A 20,805-nucleotide genomic window follows, 5' to 3' on the forward strand; every position below is an offset into this window, starting at 1 on the left:
CCGTGCAGCAGCAAACTAATTTGCTATATATGGACAGTTAAACATAATTCACTGTTAGCTACTTTTTCTTTGCTGCAGAAACCTGTGATAACAAAAAAATCTGCTCGTACAGCAAGAAAAGTGACTAAAGTGAATAAAGTAAATTTGCTACAGATGGAATTAAACATAATTTACTTCAGCTACTTTTTTGTCGCAGAAGCAGATTTTCTTGTTATCTTAGGAAACTGGTTCCTGCAGCAAAGAAAAAGTGGCTAACACAGCAAATTATGTTTAGTTGTCCATGTCTTTTTTTCCATGTGTTAATGATACCCTCCTAATATTTGTTAATTTTTAGATATTTTTTTTCTCAGTGTAAGTCGTCAGTAGAATTTCTCTTCAAGAAACGTTCTTTCGGGCTGTGTGGCAAGTGCAATCACAAGTTCGGAAAGCAAGACAGAAGTGCGCGTTTCCAATAGAGTTTTCGATCGCGCTTGCATCAAGCGACTTTTAAACGCTTCCAAGTGCAGACTGATGTTAGACTGCACGCGCGCAAGCACGCGTAATTTCAAAATCGTTCTTGCGCGGTCACCAGCGACGGGCGGTCGGTTGGGCGTCGCGAGAGGCGTGCAAAGTGCAACGACTGACAAATTACACCGACGTGTCGGTGCACTCTGCAGCACGCTGATAAAGCCCTATTGGAGAGCTTTTGTGGCCGCTCTTTGTCATTACGTTATAGGGAATTAGCCACCTCGCTTAACTCCGCGAGAGCAATCGGCGACGCGCAGTGTTTCGACTTGGAAGCGAAGGAACGAAGCGAGTGAGAGCGAGCGAGTGAATGATTCCGCGCGAATCGCGATATTTATCCGCTTGGTGGTAACAATAAGAGCGAAACGAGCTCTCCTCGATAACAAGAATATTACGCACGAGAGAATATCACTCTTTTTCTCCTCTGTTCCTCTGCCCGCGAAACGTGCTTCTCCTTTTTCTTTTCTTCGAACAATTAACTCGGTAAATTCGATACAAGGCATCAGTGATAAATATACTTTTACTACGCTCCAAACGCAGCGCTTTCACCGAACGCCCCGTTTCGCGCGAGAATGCTCATATAATTGTTCGATTCCCTCATTAATTTGCGATTCCCGTCGTGTCCGTGAATCTTTTCGTCCCAGCGTGTTCATTAATTTGTTTGAGAGCGCTCACATCGCATGCGAAATGAATGGCACGCGTGTGCATTACGGGCGCGGATCGCCCCGAGAGTTTAAACGCATTATCCTCCTCTTTCCTTCTTTCTCTCTTAATTAATTGATGATAAAATGCGGAATCCGCGCTTGAATCGACGAGAACGACGCGTGGGGCGCCAGTCTTTCGTCGAAACTTTCCTGAAGAAACGTGTGGCCGAGCCTCTTTCCGCAACGCGAAAAAGGTCGCTCGTATGTGGAATTCGGCGAAAATTTCGCGTCGATGCGGGCGACTTGCGAAATCGGGGAGAACCACGTTCGACCCACTAACTCGAGTTACTAAGGCCCAGTTCCACAACCTGCAGTTAACTTAACTGGCTGATTATTCCATTGGACTTGGCCAATCGCATTTGACGTTAAGAAGAGTTAATCAGAATGAAACAATCTCTGTTGGAATTGATAGTTAAAATTAAACGGATGTGTGGAACTTGGTCTAAATCGCTGCGCGCGACTCTAACGCAGATTCACCAGCTGACGGTGTCGCGAGCACGAGCGCGCGACACTTACACGTGGACTACAACGCGGAAACGTCAGCGGTGCTAAACGCCGTGCGCCACTGACACCGATAAAACTGACGCGCTAATGAACTTCCGAGTTCTTGCTCAATAGGCGGGCGCGCGTGACGCCGAGTTGATGAGCAATTTTGCGCCGCCTTTGTGTCGTCGCTCGCGCGGCGACAAATTGATCACGTAAACTGATTCACGACTCTTGCCGCGCGAGTCGCCGGGGCGATAATCGGCTGCGCACACCATGATACGTCGTTACGACACTCGCTTCCGCGTATTATGCCCGCGATGAGTCGGATATAAATTCGGGGTCAAGCTGGAGCTGAATATCGCTTTGGAAATTTCTACGGTTATTCCAAGGCAAGTATAGGAAGCATGTAAGAACGAGAGAGAACGAGAGAGAACGAGAGAGAAGCAGCCGCGAAGTAATATTCCTTTAAGATAGCGGTTAGTAAAGAATTGATGATTCGAGGATTTAATCTCTTTATAAGAGATTAGTGATTCGAAGATTTAATCTCTATTTGCCGCAACTGGCCAATGGGATTAACGTTTTGTGCCATAACAAGAAGATTTAATCTTTTTATAATTTGATGTGTTGGCTAGATTGAAATCGCGCTAATATTTGACGGTGGAAAACACGCAACATTTTATTTTATTTTAGAGAAGCTTGGGATTATATACTTCATATTTTAAATTTTTGAAGTTACAACTTCCCAGACAGTTTGTGTAACTAATGTGTGTGTTAATGTGTGTGTAAATTAACCCCACGATCCCGTTAATTGTATATTTTATTTTGTAATAACCGAAATATGAACGTGACCACTTTGCGACATGATCTAAAATAACCGTTTCGCGACTTTATATTCAGTATTCCTTTCAAGGTAAAAAAATATATGAGCAACATACCCTTTGGGCCATCTAGACTCGGTTTTCCCTATTATTATTTTTACGTGTTTACATGATAACTCCCTCAAGCCAACACTCAAATAAGAGAATTCTATTTGCAAGCTGTTATTTTCTTAAATCTCAAATCTAAGCGAAAATTTTTACCGAAAATGTTCTTCTTCTAATAAAATAAACTATTAACGGGAAATCTTCTAGATCTGATTCTAATTTCTTTCCTCTTTTGAATCAAGATGATTTAAATGAATATATTTACTTGAAGCAGAATACTAAAAGAATTTTCTAATAAGAACAAGACTTATACTGTAAATAATAGACGAAATTTGTCTAAGAATATTGCGGTTAAAATATCTTTCTTTTGGTTTTAGAAGAATTCTCTTCACACACATACAGAGGTCGTATATAAAAATAAAATCCTCTCGGATCCAGAGGATTCCCCTAAGGAATTATATTCGAATGAATTATACACGAAAAAAAAACCTCAATTCGTGTCACTAATTTCTGTTACCTAGGGACCAGTAAAAATTCAATTGCAGGAACAGAAGAATTTCTATAGGAGGTCTTTCAGCCCATTATTCTCCATTATCTCAACCGAGTTTTAACGCAAATTTTAATGCAACTAAATGTTGTGGCAAATGTTCAGACAAATATTTTTAGTAATGGAGATGTCGTTTCCCGCGTCACCGAGTTTTCGTCTGATCACTATTTCGTCATAAGAACCGAGATTTCTATCTCCGTGTACGCATGTTACTGCGAAAATCAATGAGACTTCGTCATCGAGAGAAACCGAAGGTCGATACGCGGTTCTTTCACCTCGAATCCTTGAAAGGTGACACGTCACAGATGTTTTTCGTGAGGGTAAAAACGCAGACAGACGTATTTCACGAGGGGATCCCTCCATTGGTCGATCCCTCCGTCGCTGCGGAAAAGGTCGCCGAATTTTTGCGGTTGCGCGCGATAGCGGCTCCTCGGCGAGACACTTCAGAGAAATCCAATTATCGCGACGAACGAGAGTAACGATAAAGAAAGAAGGAAAGAAAAAGAAGGAGAGAGGAGAGAGATGAGCTAGCAAACGCGGTGATAAATGGCGCGATAAACGACCGTAAAAGCGCGGCAGATGCACCGCAACGCTACTGCGCTGAAACCGCGGAATGCGCATAATGCCATTCTTTCATGCGCGTATCTGAAAGGTCGTCGGATTTCGCGAGCGGTCCATTATTGAGCGCGATAAGGCGCCGCTCACGCGCAATTATCGATAATGTCGAGGGCTGTCAATCCTTCATAATTTAAACGCGCGGCGCGTCCTTATTTTATTCTTTTCAGCCGCGCGCACTCGATAATTAGCTACTACATTGATATCGAGACTCCAGAGGAGAAACTTCATGTTGTTACAAGCGACATTCAAGGATATATTGCCCGTGTCTCAGAGACAATAAAAAAGTTGTTGAAAAAATGACAGATTAATCTATATCGCATCTGAAAGTGACCACAAACAATTTGACATCGATTCGAAGTCTAGATTAAAAGTTATTTCATTTTGAAAAGGATAATAAACCCAGCAAATATGATAATGTCAAATGACGTTTCAATGACACATTAATAAAATCTCGAACGTCAGTGACACATTATTTGACGTCATCCCGCTACTTGGGGGTATGTGAATTCGTGCTGTTACAGAAATACATCTTTAGTAGAGGAAAAGATAATTGAAGTAATGAGAAAAATCTCAATCTTTTTATACATATACTTTAAGTATTCAAAACGATGTATGCAAAGTTCCATCGTGATTCAGGGAGAAATGAAAGTTTATATATTGCATGATGTTTGCTCTATCTTTAGTAGAGGAAAAGATAATTGAAGTAATGAGAAAAATCTCAATCTTTTTATACATATACTTTAAGTATTCAAAACGATGTATGCAAAGTTCCATCGTGATTCAGGGAGAAATGAAAGTTTATATATTGCATGATGTTTGCTCTATCTTTAGTAGAGGAAAAGATAATTGAAGTAATGAGAAAAATCTCAATCTTTTTATACATATACTTTAAGTATTCAAAACGATGTATGCAAAGTTCCATCGTGATTCAGGGAGAAATGAAAGTTTATATATTGCATGATGTTTGCTCTATCTTTAGTAGAGGAAAAGATAATTGAAGTAATGAGAAAAATCTCAATCTTTTTATACATATACTTTAAGTATTCAAAACGATGTATGCAAAGTTCTATTGTGATTCAGGGAGAAACGAAAGTTTAAGAGACAGAAGTAATATAAATAGATTACAAAAATATGATGTTAAAGACATGTTGTTATTCAACTATAGAAGAGACCGGGGCTATTTGGCCATCGGAATAAGTTGATTACTTCTACTGTCCTTTGATATATTTCAGAATCAAGCAAGTAGGGATTTCAAAGCCATTCTTGATATGTTTAAAAATTTTGCTTGCTTAATTTTGTGACTTGTTAAAAAATACTAGAAACAATTGTTTTTGCCAACTTGCTCTGGTAGCCAACTAGAGCCTCTTCTATATCGCCTCTGTATATACGTTTTTATACACTGAGAGAATTCTTTTGTTTAAACAGAACGAACGGTTGCTTTCATGAGAAGCAAAGTAGTAGCTTTAAGAAAATGTATATTTTCTCATTTAAAGGAAATTTGCTCTCAACGTAAGAATACAATCAATGTAAGAATACTCTCAATGTATATTAGTACAAGTAAATATGTAATTGGTATCTATCCAATAAATATCTATTTCTTGGATGTCTTTTCTCTCAGTGTACGGAGAATAGGGATATCAGAGTCCTTCTAATGTTCAGTGACTTTTTACAAGATCTCTATACGCGGACGATACGCCCTCAAAGTCCCCGTACTGAAAATGCGGCGCGGCATTGTTACTTTCGCCGATGCAATCGCGGTTCGTGCCGCCGCGTACGCGTCCCCGAAACTCGTTCCCGTTGCAGAGACGGGTCGTGATAACGCGAGAACTTTGCGCGCCGCATCTAAAGTCTCACCGTGGAAAACTGGACGTTGAGGAAGTCGTAGTATCTCACCAGGAACTTCATCGCGCGACTTCGGCGACGCTCGAGTCGCGCGTGCGAAATCGCAACGCTCTTTTTCGCAAGTGTCTTCCGGAGTCGTCTTACGACGATACTGCGATTAGAGCAGCTATCGAACTACGCGAACGTATCTTCGCGGATCGGCGATACGAGCGAGCTGAGTGCGGGGAAACCCGACGCACTGAATCGCCGGGAGAAACATAAGAAGAGAGACACTCTCACTGCGCTAGACTTGCTATCGAGCTGCCCAATGGTATCGATATCACGTCGCTTATGCACGTCGTTCGCGGCAACCGCGACGAGTCGTAAATTACAGTGATCGAATTGTCGATAGTCGGATTGCCGTTTCCGGCAGGCACGACGTGCGCGGGTCTAGCGGAGCCTCGCTTATCTCGCCGGAGAAAGAGAGAGGCGATTCATCCCGCGCATTAATTGCACGCGATAATTCAAGATCATGCGCCCCAGAGTGTGAGATAAGCCGATTGATCTCCCCGCGAATTCCTCGCTGTCGTCGACCTCTGAGAGCGAGATTCCGATACGACGATGTTATCGAACGTGGAATTTTAGAATTCGACGGAGAGACACCGACAAGCTAAGTGCGGGTGCAATTCGCTGTGTGAAAGAGAGAGAGAGAGAGGGGAAGGCGTTACGCAATCGGTCGCGTTGCGATAATTAAATGGACGTGCGTTTACGCGCGGCTCGGCTAAATGAGAGCAGCCGACGTGCACACATGGAAAAGCGGGCGCGCGTTTATTGGCTGCGTGTCGGACCTCCACTTTCTAATGCACATGTGAAACGCAGCACGCGCGCAACTGCGAATTGTACATAGAGAAAATATTGCAGTGAACTGAGAAAAAAATTTTCTTCGTTTTACCAAATATATATCTGCTAAATTCAATATTCACTCAAAATAAATAATATATTATAATATATATAATTATAATATAATCTTTATAATATTATTATATATTATAATTATAGTATTATTTTAATTATATATATATATATATATATATATATATATATATAATTTAAGTAAATAATATTTATACGTAAAACTTTCTTGTTTGGAACAATTTCGTTGCTTGAACATTCTTATTTGAGAAATATCTTCATTTTTTACATGTTAGTCTTCAAACGAAATTACATAGAGATAAACGAAGATAAGTTGTTTACACATATTAATATATTTTATATTTAAATCAATAAAAAATTGTTGAGATTCAAGACGATAAAATTTTTACTAAAAATTTTATATCGTTGCTTATGCATGAGATATTGTTTTAGACATTTAATATTTACTGCCTCAATTTGAGTGTATTAGTTTCAAGTGGATGTGGAGACCTGGAGCATAACACACACTTCGAAACACTGAATTCAATATTTTCCATGCGTTCCATTAATAAAAATTATTTTTAAACAATGACTTTTCATGTCTTCTGACATGCGTGCTACTGATCGGCAGCTGAATTCACTGCACAGATCTTCCAATGCACAATAGCGGAGTGAACTGCCGATCAGCACACGTGTAAGAAAGTATGTAATCGTATACATGGTGTGATTCTAGCTTTGTAACGTCTGTCCGCATGGTTACCGTGCGGTTTCGAGACTATTTGGCGTCCTATCGGGAAAAACTAGGGCGAGCCGTCGACGATTCGACGACGCGTCCAAAGATCGACCTAGTTTTCGTCGACCTATCGTGCCGGTACGATCGATCGAGCCCTCTCGAACGGTATATTTATTCACGCAATGTCAATTAACGCCACCGCCGTCGCGGATTACCATAACGGTGACCCGCTTTATTACAGAGGCCGAATCGATTCGTAGAATAATTACATGGCACTGCACAAATTAGCGCTAAAGCCGCTGACTCTATTCTCTCCTCTCATCCCTGCCCCCTTCTCCCTCCCTCTCTCACACACTCTCTCTCTCTTTCTCCGTCGTTCTCTTTCTCACACTCCAACTCAAGCTCGAACAGCTGATAAAGTCTGACACGAGTCGCGGCGATTCTGCTATCGTACGCACTCACACACTCACTCGCGTCTTATTACGCAATCGGTCCTCGTCACCTCGAAACGCGCTCACACCGCGTGCTCAAAGCCCGTGGACGAGGAACCGCGTATGTGCACGCATTCCGGTGCGTGCTTGCATGCATGCCTGCCTGCCTGCCTGCCCGCCTGCCTGCCACGAACTTACGCAATCGCAGTCTTCACTGCGGCTCGGCACGGTTTATTTGCGGTAAGTCGAGTGTGCGCGTTTCCTTTCGTCTCGAGGCAAAGGCGAGCTTCCGCGCGTGGTAGGGCGAACTACAACTACACTTGGCCGCGAGTTTTCCAATAACGACATCGTCGTTTCGCCACGCGACCGCGACTATTCGACCACAATCAATCTTAACGAGGCGCGAATGCTTTATCAGCGATAGGGAAGACCGGGAGCTATATGTCTACTGCTGCCTCAGGTGTTGAGAGGTAGATGCTTCTGCCATCTCAACGAGTAGTTGAAGAAACTCTAACATAAACGATTCAGAAGTTTTTTCCTGGATTCCCTATGGAGAACTGTTTTAACTACTCGTTGAAACGGTAGAGACATTTACCTCTCTTAACACCTGAGACAGCAGTACTGTGCACTGAGAGGAGAAAATTGTTGATCTAACTAAAAGTATAGTTATTTTTGGCCCCAGCCATACTATTTGGCTGTTCTAACACGAAAATGATGATAGTATGATGCTATTATAAGCTTATTGTCACTAACATTATAGTAGAACTTTTAATAAGAAAATACTTTTCTTGACAATAATTGATAGCAATTATTTCTCTATTTGATTACACACAAATACTAAAAATTTTGTTTCAGTGTGGCCACATAGCGCCCTCTCAATATGTCTTCTTCTTATTTGCTTTTTTTGGGAGTCCCATTGGGAAGATAACATGAAACGAATTTCGCGGTAACTCGCGGAAATAACTCGTCGGCTGAATTTAAGTCGCCGACAGAATCAGGTGGAGGAGATCGCGTGGCACACGAAAGTATCGTAAAGCATGCCAAGTTATTTCCGCCCGCCTGGAGATGGACTACGGTGACTCTTACTCGCCGTAAGGGACTTGTCCCCTGTTCCCCTTTCCCCTCGTACACATTACCAGTCTCTCTAATATTTCGTGGCCCAGGTTGAGGACGAAGTACAGCAGCAATGACACGAGCTCACTTGGGACGTCCAACCATGTGCACGCTATCGCGGGGCGCGGCATTTCTCCCGACGATTCACGTCGACGACGCGACACGCGACCGATGTGCTCCCGCACGTAGAGGACCAAACGACACCAGGAAGCGAACGGGGAGCAAGGGAAAAACACGCGACATCTGGACCATGCAGGCCCGAACAGCGAGACGAGTCACGCTGTTTACCGCAAACGACGCAGGAAGATGAAAGGATAACAAACGCGATCTTCCGTGGACACTTGTCTGCCGGCTCGACGAAACCGAAGCGCGATTCTCCGGTCGCTCGACGATGTCGAGTGCAACAGAATCGTCGCCGGAAACACGCGTGCTAGATCGCCGTCGCGTCGCTATTTTTGGCCCGAGAAAGTGCGGAGTACGCACTTCGCGTTGACCTTTCGAGGCCTTCCGCTTGTGCCGCGTGGACCATCGACGATAACCTTTACACTTCGCAGCACGAAGCACTCGATAAACGACTATCCCGATAAAAAATTTATCCCGCGGCCTTGACCAGATCGATCTCAATCAGTTGTCTGGTTTGTACAAGATGATGTCATCAAGTCCTAATAATTAATAAGATCCTAACCTGTCTGTCCACTTGATAGGGACACACCAGAGAACAAATTTCCAGTCGGGATTGATTCGAGGATCCGATCAGCGTAAATTTTGGCACGATCAAGATTTCAATACATAATGAAAAATTTTAAAAAATTCCACACTAATGCGCTGCGCTAATCACTGAACGCCCATCGAGTGCTTCTATGTGTTGAACCGTTCTCTCAACGGCGAGTACATCAAACAGCTCTGTCCCGAACGGAGAGTCCAGCGTGGATTATCGACGCGGAATTCGTTAAGAACCATTCCGCTCGCAGGAAGCACGTAATGATCGCGTACACGGCGGGCGTAAGCGCGCGCACACGACTAAGGGTGCAAAATTACATAACCGTGTGCGTAAACGCGAGCCAGAAGACCCCGTGTGAGCCGCGATGTAGGCCTCAGCGACGTGCCAGAAACGAAAATACCTCGACGCGAAAATCACCGACGTTCGTCCGCAAGCCGAAATCGGGGCTGCTGTCTTTCCGCTCTCGGTTTAAGCGCCAATGTGCCCCGTGAACGGTCGAGAGACGCGTCGCGGACCCCGGATATGGGTCGCGCGACCTCGCCGCTGAGCTGTTAAACCAAATTCGTGGGCGCCGACCTCGAGACGACAATGAGGATGTTCAAGTTTAACCGGGTGTCGATACACTCGCTCGTTATTTAAGCGCGTATATAGAGAACGTACGTAACGTGGCTTTAACGAAATTTTATAATTCTCCTTATACGTGACAATTATAATATAAAATAAATGCATAAATATAACACATTTTAATCTCCTTAAAAAATAAATTTGCATCTCTTTAGAAATCAAAATTTAATTTATACTTTAAACAATTTTATTTTAAAATTTGTAATACAAATTTTATTTTAACCTTATAAAATTTTATCTTAAAAATATTTCATGAAAAATATCGCGCTATACATATAGAATTTTACGGTATTTTTTAAAGAGAGAGAGATGATTTTATCAGAGGGAATTTTTTACAAAAGAGAATTTTAGAGTAAAAATTACTATAGAATTTTATAATCGAGAAATAAATTGACATTCTACAGTGATTGGCTGTCCTTTCATCTCATATGTTATTATATTGTGTTATTTATATTTTAGGAATTGCAAAGTGTGCTATAAAAAATGCACTGTATTATGCAGTGGAATTTATTAAACTGAGAAAAAAAAATATTTATTCGGTAAATATTAATAACATATGCACTTATATTAATATAAAACATTTTTCAAATAAGATAAATTTTTTTAAATCTTGGCTTTTAATAAAAACAATTGTTTATTCTATTTAAATAAAAAATTTTGATTTAAGTAAATATATTATTAGTATCTATCAAAAAAATAAATATTTTTCATTTTTCAGATATATTTCTGTCAGTGTATGTTCCTTCACAAGAGACCTTATTGATAGTCTATTGCTGCACTACTAAAAACACACCAAAACTGGAAAGAATTTATATGAAGAAAACTGTAATATATATATCTAAGTAAAAAAAGCGATCTTTTTTCTAACGAATAATTGGACGGTAAAACTAGTTTTTTTTTTTTTAATTTCTAACCAAATGTTTTTCTACAAAATTCTGCCAAATAGTTTTCATTGTTTGATTCTTTCTCTCTATATTGTAAAATATTATATTTTATTGTTTAATATAAAAATAATATAAAACTCGTATTTTAGAAGGTGCAAATTCTTTTCACGTGCAAATTCATCGAAATGTTTTAGCTTTATTTTATTATCATTTTTTCTTGCCTAGTTTATGTGTGTGTGTGCAATCAGTATTTTCTAAGATTTACTTATATAAAAAACAGAAAAGCTGCTCAACGTTTACTATTTCTATTGCTTAGTTCCTGGCCAGTATTTCCTAACCAATTTCTAAACAGTTACTGTCTAATAAAAATTAGCTAATAAACAATTGACCTGACTGAATTGAAAAATAGTTTCTGGTTAGTGGGTAATTTTTCCGGGAATTTTTCTACTTGGATATGTGTGTATTCTCTACAAGTATCTCCGCGCACACGCGCGCGTATGTGTGCATATTCTCTTCGTGCATTTTTTTCACGGCTGGATTAGAGATTGGAGAATCGTGCGATCGAACTGTTCGCTCTTGAAACTCGCGTGCGCGTAATGAAATTAACAGGAGACTATACCACGTGCAGAATCTTGGAGGGCCTCTCTCGTTCTGCGCTCAGCCAATCAACCGATTTAATAATTTCGGGCGCGAAACACATACGGTTTCGCGGGCACGTGCACGCGTGAGAGGCGCGCGACCATTCCAATATCACGAGAGCTGAAAGAGCGGAAAGGTTTATTCTGAAGATAGGTTAAAGGTCGAGGGCTACTGTGAAAAATATTTTCACGACCAGGGAGCGATGACGTAGACATATTGAAAAGTTACCGTAGCTTTCGTTGGCAACGATTTATTGAAAAACCTTGTTATGTCGATATCTAAATGTCAATGTGGGCTTATTTTGCAAAAAACAGAGGCGCGCTGTATACCCGCGATTTTCAGAGTGCAAAATGTCAAGTGCAAAGTATCGGAAATAAAACAGAAAAACGAAAGTGCATGCGTTGCATACCGAGATTATCATATTTATATATTATTAACATGTCGCATTTTTCACCCGTATTAAAATCGACGAACGACACAAGCGGAAAATGTGGCGAATGAAATACAAATTGATCGCGCGCGCATGACAGTTTTCCTGTAAATCAAAATTCGAATGCGAAACGTTAAACGAAGCGTCACGAGATTAACAAACCGCAATATTGTCGAGCGTTTTACAGCCGCTGCGCAAGCCAGGTCGAATTAATTCGCGTTTCATGCGCGGTGCAACGTGACTGAATCGATTCTCCGTCGAATTTGCCAACGGAGATCCGTTCCTAGTCGCGGAGAGGAGAGATTACCGACGCGCGAGGAAGACGCGTTCACGCTATCAACGACATTACGCACGGCAGTTTTCACGCGATACGGACAAAAAATCCAATTAACCATTTTTGCGACATCGCGCGACTAGCGAGACGCTGTTGATGTAATGCACGTTCGTGAATTTATGAGCAGCTGCTGTCGAACGCGCTGCTCCCTTTTTATGCATCTGCTCGGCCAGCGCGCCGCGCTGCGCCGCGCTGTGCAGCGCGCGGCTATCCGTGCTTCTTTAGTTTCTTTTCTCGCGAAACCAGTGTAACCGGTTGAGCGTAAGACCGGTAGGCAACGAGCGCGTTCGTAAGTTCAGTACGGGCCCCTTGTGCTTTTCTTTCGTTCGCGGAATTTCATTAAACGCTAACATCAATTACCTGGAACCTCGGACGGACGGACGGACAATGAGAACGGCGCGTGTGTTCGCGGATATTATATTGGGGCTTTGTGGAACACGCGTCTCATCGACTAGAATGATTATTTCAAAAAGAGAGGGAGGAGAGAGAAAGAAAGAGAGAGAGAGGGGGGGGGAGTAACGTTAAGAAAAAAAAAATGATAACTATAATCACAAATTCAGAAAAATAATGGCTATAAATTGTGGTAAAGAAAATCAGTTTTTAAATCAAATTCTACCGTAATGTTAGCAATAGACTAACTTTGTATGTATGTTAGTACCATTTTTTTAGTGTAAATGATTGAGATAAAAAATGACCCACATAGAAAATATTTTGGGACCTAATTGAAATCCAGCTCAATTTTCCCACAATAATTATAGATTCTAGGTGGGAAATCTTACGTAAGTTTTGGTTAGAAGTATAATGTTTTAATCTAAGTGAGAAACCTTGTTGGGCATTCTAACTGAAATAAGACCTGCATTTAGGAAAATACTAAGATATATTTTTATATGCTAAGATATAATATTTTTATATGCGGGAATTTTAGTTAAATCAATTATATCTTTTCTTTTAGTGCAAGGAAAATCAAATTTCACACGAAGACAGAGAGGCACGTTTTTCCAAGTGAAAGAATAGAGAATTTCGAGCTTATTTCGCTGAAATATTTGTGCGACAAGAAGCGACCTTCTCTCCCTCCCATCATGTACGATGTTCCATAGCGATTTTCGCATGAATTTCTCAGAACTGGACAGTTAATTAAAGCGCGTGCTGCGCTGCTCGCCGGCACAACGAATATTCGTGATAAATATAAAACGGCGAAAAGCTGTGGTTTGCACGCTTAATTATCGGAACGCGCGGTATTATCCTACGCAAATTATATATCTCGACCGAACGAAGCGCATGACATAATTCGCGCGTCAATATTGACGAAACGGCGGAAAAAGCACGCAAAAGCCGCGTTTTTAATTGCACCGGAAATACAGCGGAAGTCATTTGCTGGCGAGCGCAGCGTAGCGTTAGCCAAATTTTCATCGGGCACGATGCGCAAAGCGGAACTTCAAAGCGACCAGCGATATTGAGCAATCAAAAAAATGTAATTTTATCCTTAGTGGAAATCCTATTACATGTGATCTCAAAAAGATCCCTCTAAGATCAAAAGGAAAATATTCCCCAGAAAAGAACTCTATAATTGCAAGGTGCTATTTTCTATAATGCCAAATTTTAAACTACAACCAAAAAAAATATTGCTCTTTTAATGAAATAAACTATTAATCGGAAATTTACTATACATTGATACTAGTTTTTTTCAACTTTGGTTAATTTAACCGGTTGGTTATTCATTATTCTATACATGGAATTGACCAATTGCACTTCTCGTTGTCAGAATTAACAGATGCGATTGATCAATTCCGTTGGAATAACCAGCCGGTTAAATTAACTAAAATTTAAAAAGTAAAAGTAAAAACAGGCATGAAGAAAAAAAATTCAAAAAGTAGTAAATATTTATTCGGTAGGTACTAATAACATATGTTGTACTAATGTAAAATATTTTCCAAATAAGGAAACACATTTTTTAAAACCTTAACACACTTGAGCTTTTCACGAAAACAATTGTTTATTCTGTTTAAATAAAAGAAAGATTTAAGTAGAAATATCATTAGAGCACCCCTATCAAACAAACATTTACTATTTTTTAGATATTCTTTCTCTCAGTGTACATATTATTCTAATCTTTTTTCTCTTTTCAATCAAGAGAATATGTTTGCTTGAAGCACAGAATGTCTTCTTACCAGAAGAGAATTTCTATCAAGAGCAAGACTTGTACTGTACAAATAAGAAAGAGAATAAGTTCCTCTAAGTTGAAGAATACTGTGCTCGGAATATTTTTCTTTGATTTCAAAAGAATCCTCCTGAGAATCACCCACATAAGAGGATTCCGCAAAAGACAAGATTATATCTCTTTGGGAGAAAGGAACAAAAGAAGAGGAGTTCATACGGATATTTACCAAAATGTCTTGCAGAGAGACCGGCATCACGGAGCACGTTGACATATCCGCCGGTGGCAAGGGCGTTTTCCTTCAGACACCCAGGTCCCGGTGTTCGATCGCGGACAATTTACGATATCAAACGTCTGTAAGTCGCCTCGATACCCGGGAACGGAAGAGAGACACTATATCTCGGTATGCACAGCGCGAATTTCATTCGGTCGAGACGAAGCGATTTCCCGCGCGCACGATTAATCTCCTCGGGAAAGTCCCGAATAAAAATCCGCCGACAGTAACACGCGCACGCGTGCACGGCGGATCGATGTGATATATTCTGTCACGCTGTAATCAAGAGCCGCGCGAATTGGAAAAACGCAGCAGCTATGACAAACGAGCGCGAGATCAAAGCGCGTTTATGCACGAGCGACGACGACGACGACGACGACGACGACGACGACGACGTTGGAACGGCGATTACTCCCTAGGAGATTAAAGCCCACCACGGAACTCCGCTTTTCCGTTACTTACTAACGAGGCGAGCCGAAAACTCAGTCAGAAGCGACATCACTGATCACTGTACACAACTATGAGCAGAATACATTTGACGCTGTAAACGCTTCGAAGCGCCATGTGGACCAGTCGCAATCTTTCCTCGCGCGCTCCAAAGCAATTGCAGCCCTGGGGCCGTATTTTTGAAAAATATCGCATACGATATTTCGATGAAAAACTATAGTTCATGTGACGTATACTATAGCTTTTTATCGAAATATTGTATGCGATATTTTTCGAAAATAAGGCTCCTGAACGAATTGTACGAATTGTATTGTAGACATGCCATATGCTAGATCGTGCGACAAAAAAGTGAGATGAAGATCGGAAGACTCCATTACATTGGAGAACGAAAAGTAGCCCAGCTGCATTTAAATACATCGAGGTTACACTTATCATGACATCTGTACAGCTGGTCTACACTAGCCGCGACATCTAGTTTGCTTTCCCCAGAAGTCACATTTGCACATTAAAATGCTTTATATACACGTCGATACTGCGTTAGGAACCTTCTAGAGCAACATCACCCAATGCACATATGTTCGGACAATAACTGCGTTCCGATGCGTTTCCAATCAAATATTGCCATATTGGACTTTTCCGAGTACTACACGCGCGCAATGGTTTCTGATCTCTATTCGAGTTTTTATTTCTATGACACATCCAGTTGTACACAGAGGTCAGTGTGAGCGAGACAAACACGGGGCGCGCGCGAGTCTCCTTGGTATCGCCGAAGATTAATCTTCCGCGCATACAAGAGACACGAACGAAGAGAAACAGAAACAAGGAGACAACAAGAGAACAGTAAAGGGGAGATCGACAGATCTGTGTGACGGTGTAACTTACAAACGGCAACGGCAGGCAGCGTTTGCAGCACTCAATGAACGAGAACAAAACCTCAGGCATCGAGGGGTAAGCGAGCGTATAAGTGTGTGTGTATACGTGTGTATTTAAGCGCGTAGCTCCACGGCTGCTGAGCGGCTTCTAATTAGACAGAGAGGGCCGATTATTCCGCGGCTTTTCGCGACGGCACGGCGGAGGAGACGCGTGTGTGGTCCGTCCGTTCGCGATGCGTCTTCGCGAGGAAGAAGAAGAACCGGACTCGCCTCGCCATCGGAAGGTCGGCTCGGCACTGATGCGTCTGGATTCCGCCGAAGGCTCCCCCGCGCGTATATTAAATTAAGGCGCGACGCGGGGCATTGTGCCGCCCTACCATAATCCAATATCGTGGCATCAGGTAATCCCGGCGCGCTCTCGTCCACGACACACGGAGAATGACGCGCAACCGCGATCCTTTATCCTCCGACGAGCTCCGACTATTTTCAAGTGCGCGCGTTGCCGCGTTTTTCAATTTCCCTCCCCTCCCATTTGCTCGGCTGGAAGTGCAAAGATGCGCGCGTGCCCGCGCGAAAATGTCGAGGGTTATCCTCGAGCGACGCTGAGTGACAATACGTTTCTGACCTTTTTCTTTCAGATCCCTTCGCGACACACGTGCGAGCGTTCGTGTCGAATTAATGCGTATCAGTTAGCCGAGTAGAAACATTTTCGCGGAAAACATTTGTCGCGTGTCAGATACTGGTAAATCTTTATTGTTTAGGTTTTACTAAACAATAGCTATCGGACAGATGACTGAAAAAAATATGTTGAGATAAAGTTGGTAATTATTGGTCAGTATATAAGCAATTTAAATTCTCTCTTAACAGACAGTGTTGTTTCTTAAAAAAGTATTTTCTGGATCAAAACCAGCCAGAAACTAGCCAAACCAAATAGAATAGTAACTGATAACTAGATTACACTTAGTCAAAAGTTACAACATCCTACTTCTTATTTCCTGGCCAGAAATTAGCAAGATATTAATTTGAACGAACTAATTAGTAAATAGCTGGTTTATATTTATTTTAAACTGAATTGTAACTGAATAATAATATAATACTGAACAAATACTAGATAGTAACTCAAATTTTGGGTCATTTAAGGTAAAAAAAAGTACCGATCTGAATTTTCATATTGTTTTTTCTTTAAATATGATTATTTAAGTTAAAAAAATAAGAACAGAATAAATAAATAAATACATATATATATATATATATCGAATATATATTCTATGTTAAAAGTTCAAACATTCTTATCTAAAGAACAAAACAATAAGAAGGGTAAGATACATATTCAGATTTTGACACTTTTACCTTACTGACTATATTCTGGTTTCTTTTCTACTCAGATTATGATAAATGTGACATTGTTACCGAGACGTTATCACGAAGATTGACAGACACGCTGTATATACTCTGGATATCAAAAGATATTCAAAAAATTCAGAGAAAGAGAGATGAATGAGGCTGAACGCGATTTTTCGTGTCGCGCGAGAACCACACACGTAATCCTCGCGTCTTGATGTCACATTTAGTCGTAAAACGCGGGTGTCTATTTCTACGCGAGCGCGAGCAAAAATAGAGGAAATGTCGTTTCCCGCGAGGTAACCAGTTCCAAATTAGAAACCGTCGTCGAATCTTTTTCTCGCGGTCATGTGCCGCGCCCCGGCGCCATAACGCCAGCGGAGGAGAGTAAGAAATATTTGCTGTGGATAACAAAGCGGCGGCGGCAGCACAGCAGCAGAAGCAATACTGGCTACGGGCCAGAACAAAACGGACGGGTTGCGCTCGCGGAGGTCTAGGCGAATCCTTCGGAATCGCGAGGGAAGAACAATTTAGCCGGGGAATTAGACGGACGCGGAGAGGACGTTCTCTCGAAATATACGGCCGCCGTGCTCACCTTCTTGAAGCCGTGAAACGAGAATGCACCTACGTTCATCCGCATTTTACGATCCCGCACTTTCGCCTCGACAACACTTTCCGATCCTGCGCGAGAATGTCGAAGAGTAGAACGGTTCCTTGTCGTTCTCTTGATTTCCTTTCTCAAGCACACGTGAAGATCGACCGATTAGTAACGATACTCGCGCTCGCGATGACTACCAACTTCGACAGGCTCTCGACTGCGAACATAGTACGCTCGAGAGGAGACAGAGGAATCGACTAGATCGGTGTTTCCCGATTTGAATCATTTAATTAAAGGCTAATAGGATTCCGTAGAATTCGATTAGAAGTGATGACGTAATGTACTCGTTTGGAGTGTCGTTAAAATTATAATTTCCATGGCTTCAGCCCCTTCTCTCACATCAGAATCGAAATCCCGCTCGCAGCTTATAGCTTCGAATGTTGCCAAGAAGCGAGCGCTAAGAGGAAGTCAATTTTGAAGTGATCAAGGCAATTTTGCTGCAATTTGGATGCCGCGACTTGATCTGATTAGCGAGATAAACGGCGAAATCGCGAGGTTCAGGTTCGCGGAGCTCAGGTTAATCTCAGGCTTCACCTGAACGGAACACCAAGGCACTATTCGGGAAACACTGAACTAGACGACGGCGAAGGACGCGAGACGAGCACCGACGAGTGGTCGACCGGTTCGTCGGCATCCGCCGTGCGGATGATGACGAGGTAGGAACGCCGGCGGTCGTTCGTTTTCGTGAGGCGTCCCGCGAAGGTCTTCCGAGACGTCTTTCGGGCAGGATGGTCGGCCGGCCACTGATCGAGATGCGTGCAGCAGGTCCGAATGCGAGAGAGCGTGCGAAGCGAGCGGAGCGAGCATGTTCGCGACGCGGCCGCGATGTGTGTATCGTGCGAGCGAGCGGGTGCTGAAACATTCGCGCTCATCCGGCGAGTGCGCGTGTGCACGCGTATTATAATTTCTAATTGAATTGCCGCCGGCTCGCCATTATAAGCGATGCCATTGTCCGCCGTCGCGGTTACTTCCGACGTCGGTTCCACGTCGCTCTTAATGAGCCAGAGCCCTTCACCCTTCGACTAGTGCCCCTGGAAGATAAAGCCCGGCCACTCCACGGGCCTTTCTTCGTTGGCTGAGCTCGCAGGACCCTCGAAATGGCGGGACCAATCGCAGTGGTTCATTATATTGTTTTGTCACTATTAGTACGCGATCTATTAGATGCTGCAAACGCTTTGAAGCGCTCAAAGAAAAACCGTGACTGGTCTGTACGATACTTCAGAGCATCTGTAATGTTTTTAACGAATTGTACTCTGTATTGTGAGCTTACCGCGCAACTCATTTATAGATTTCAACTCTCGAGAAAAAGAATATAATCTTTAATAGTTTTATTTTTTATCTAATAAGTCGCTATTGATTATATATGAATCTTTATTATAGCGTTTGTGATAATAAGAACTTTAAACACTAAATTTTAGTGTAATCATGGTACAAAATGATAGAAAAGCACGTTTCATTTGATATTTGTAATACATTTCGCCGACATGAGTCATCTTCATTACACAAACACATTCTGAGGGACAAGTAGCCAGACTTTATTTTCCAGAAACACTACAGACTTTTTAGGGATTTCGCCCATCTGTTTATCGCGTGTGTTGGACCGTGAAAAAAAGAGAATATTTACTCAACAATCGATTTTATGTTCTCTTCTCACGGAATTACTCAGCTCAGTTTTGTCTGTTCGCGGAATGACACACGATAAACAAAATTCAGATTTTTATACATTACGTCATGAGATAATCAATAATGAAAACTTTTTTAAAATAATGACAATTTTTTTAATCATATTTATGAAATGTATTGAATGATTAGATTTACATCATACTATCATACAGCAACAAATTGATTAAAAGTTATACTTAAATTTCCATATTACACTTATCATGATACATCGTTTGGGGCAAATTTTGATCATTTTTTTCATATTTCTATTTTGTCATTCTATGTGATATGAGTGCAATCTGATCAGTCGTAAGGGTCTCAATGTTGCTGAATCCCGTGATTTGATATACTCAAAGTTGCACAAATAAATTTTGTATTTTTTCTCAGTGTAAGGGATTCAACGTTGCTAAATTTCGTAATTTAATACTTCAAATGGCTATAAACTTTACGTATATAAGTTTATCGGGGAATTAATCAAATATTTCCTGAAATGTGAACGAACCAGAATTCCGATTGAAGTTACTAGAATGCTGTGTCCAAGTTAACAAGATCCTGGATTTTGGATTAACTTGCAACTGTTTAACTTGAAACAAAATCTTGTTAATTTTAACAGAATTCTGATAACTTCAATCGGAATTCGGGTTTGTTTATATTTTACCAGATATTTCATGTATCTAACTAAATTTTTTTTCGTGTGTATATTTCATGAACGAGTTTTGAAGCGCACTTCTTTCCGACTCGTCGAAACACTCGTTGAATCTTACTGAAGAAGGAAATCCTGCTCGCCGCTTCTGCGTCGAATAAGATAATGATGTTTGCACGGGAATAAGCAAGCGTGCGTTTAAGCGGCACGACGGATTTAAATAAAACTCAACGACAAACGCGTCCGAAATTGCCACGCGCGGTATATCTTCCATCTGCAATGAGCGCCAGCTCAGGAAGTGCATCGTTCAAGAACGCCCGCGCGATGAG

At 41.6% G+C, this 20,805-nt stretch overlaps 1 protein-coding gene across 2 annotated transcripts in view; it reads right to left on the reverse strand.

Annotated features, from left to right (window-relative positions):
* The window catches only part of LOC116850797, a 275,521-nt gene that overhangs the window by 101,225 nt on the left and 153,491 nt on the right, over positions 1-20,805 (reverse strand). The window lies entirely within an intron of this gene.

Source organism: Odontomachus brunneus, unplaced genomic scaffold (assembly GCF_010583005.1).
Source record: "Odontomachus brunneus isolate Ranch 3 - 2012 unplaced genomic scaffold, Obru_v1 Obru_scaffold_156, whole genome shotgun sequence".
Taxonomy (NCBI): Eukaryota; Metazoa; Arthropoda; class Insecta; order Hymenoptera; family Formicidae; genus Odontomachus; species Odontomachus brunneus.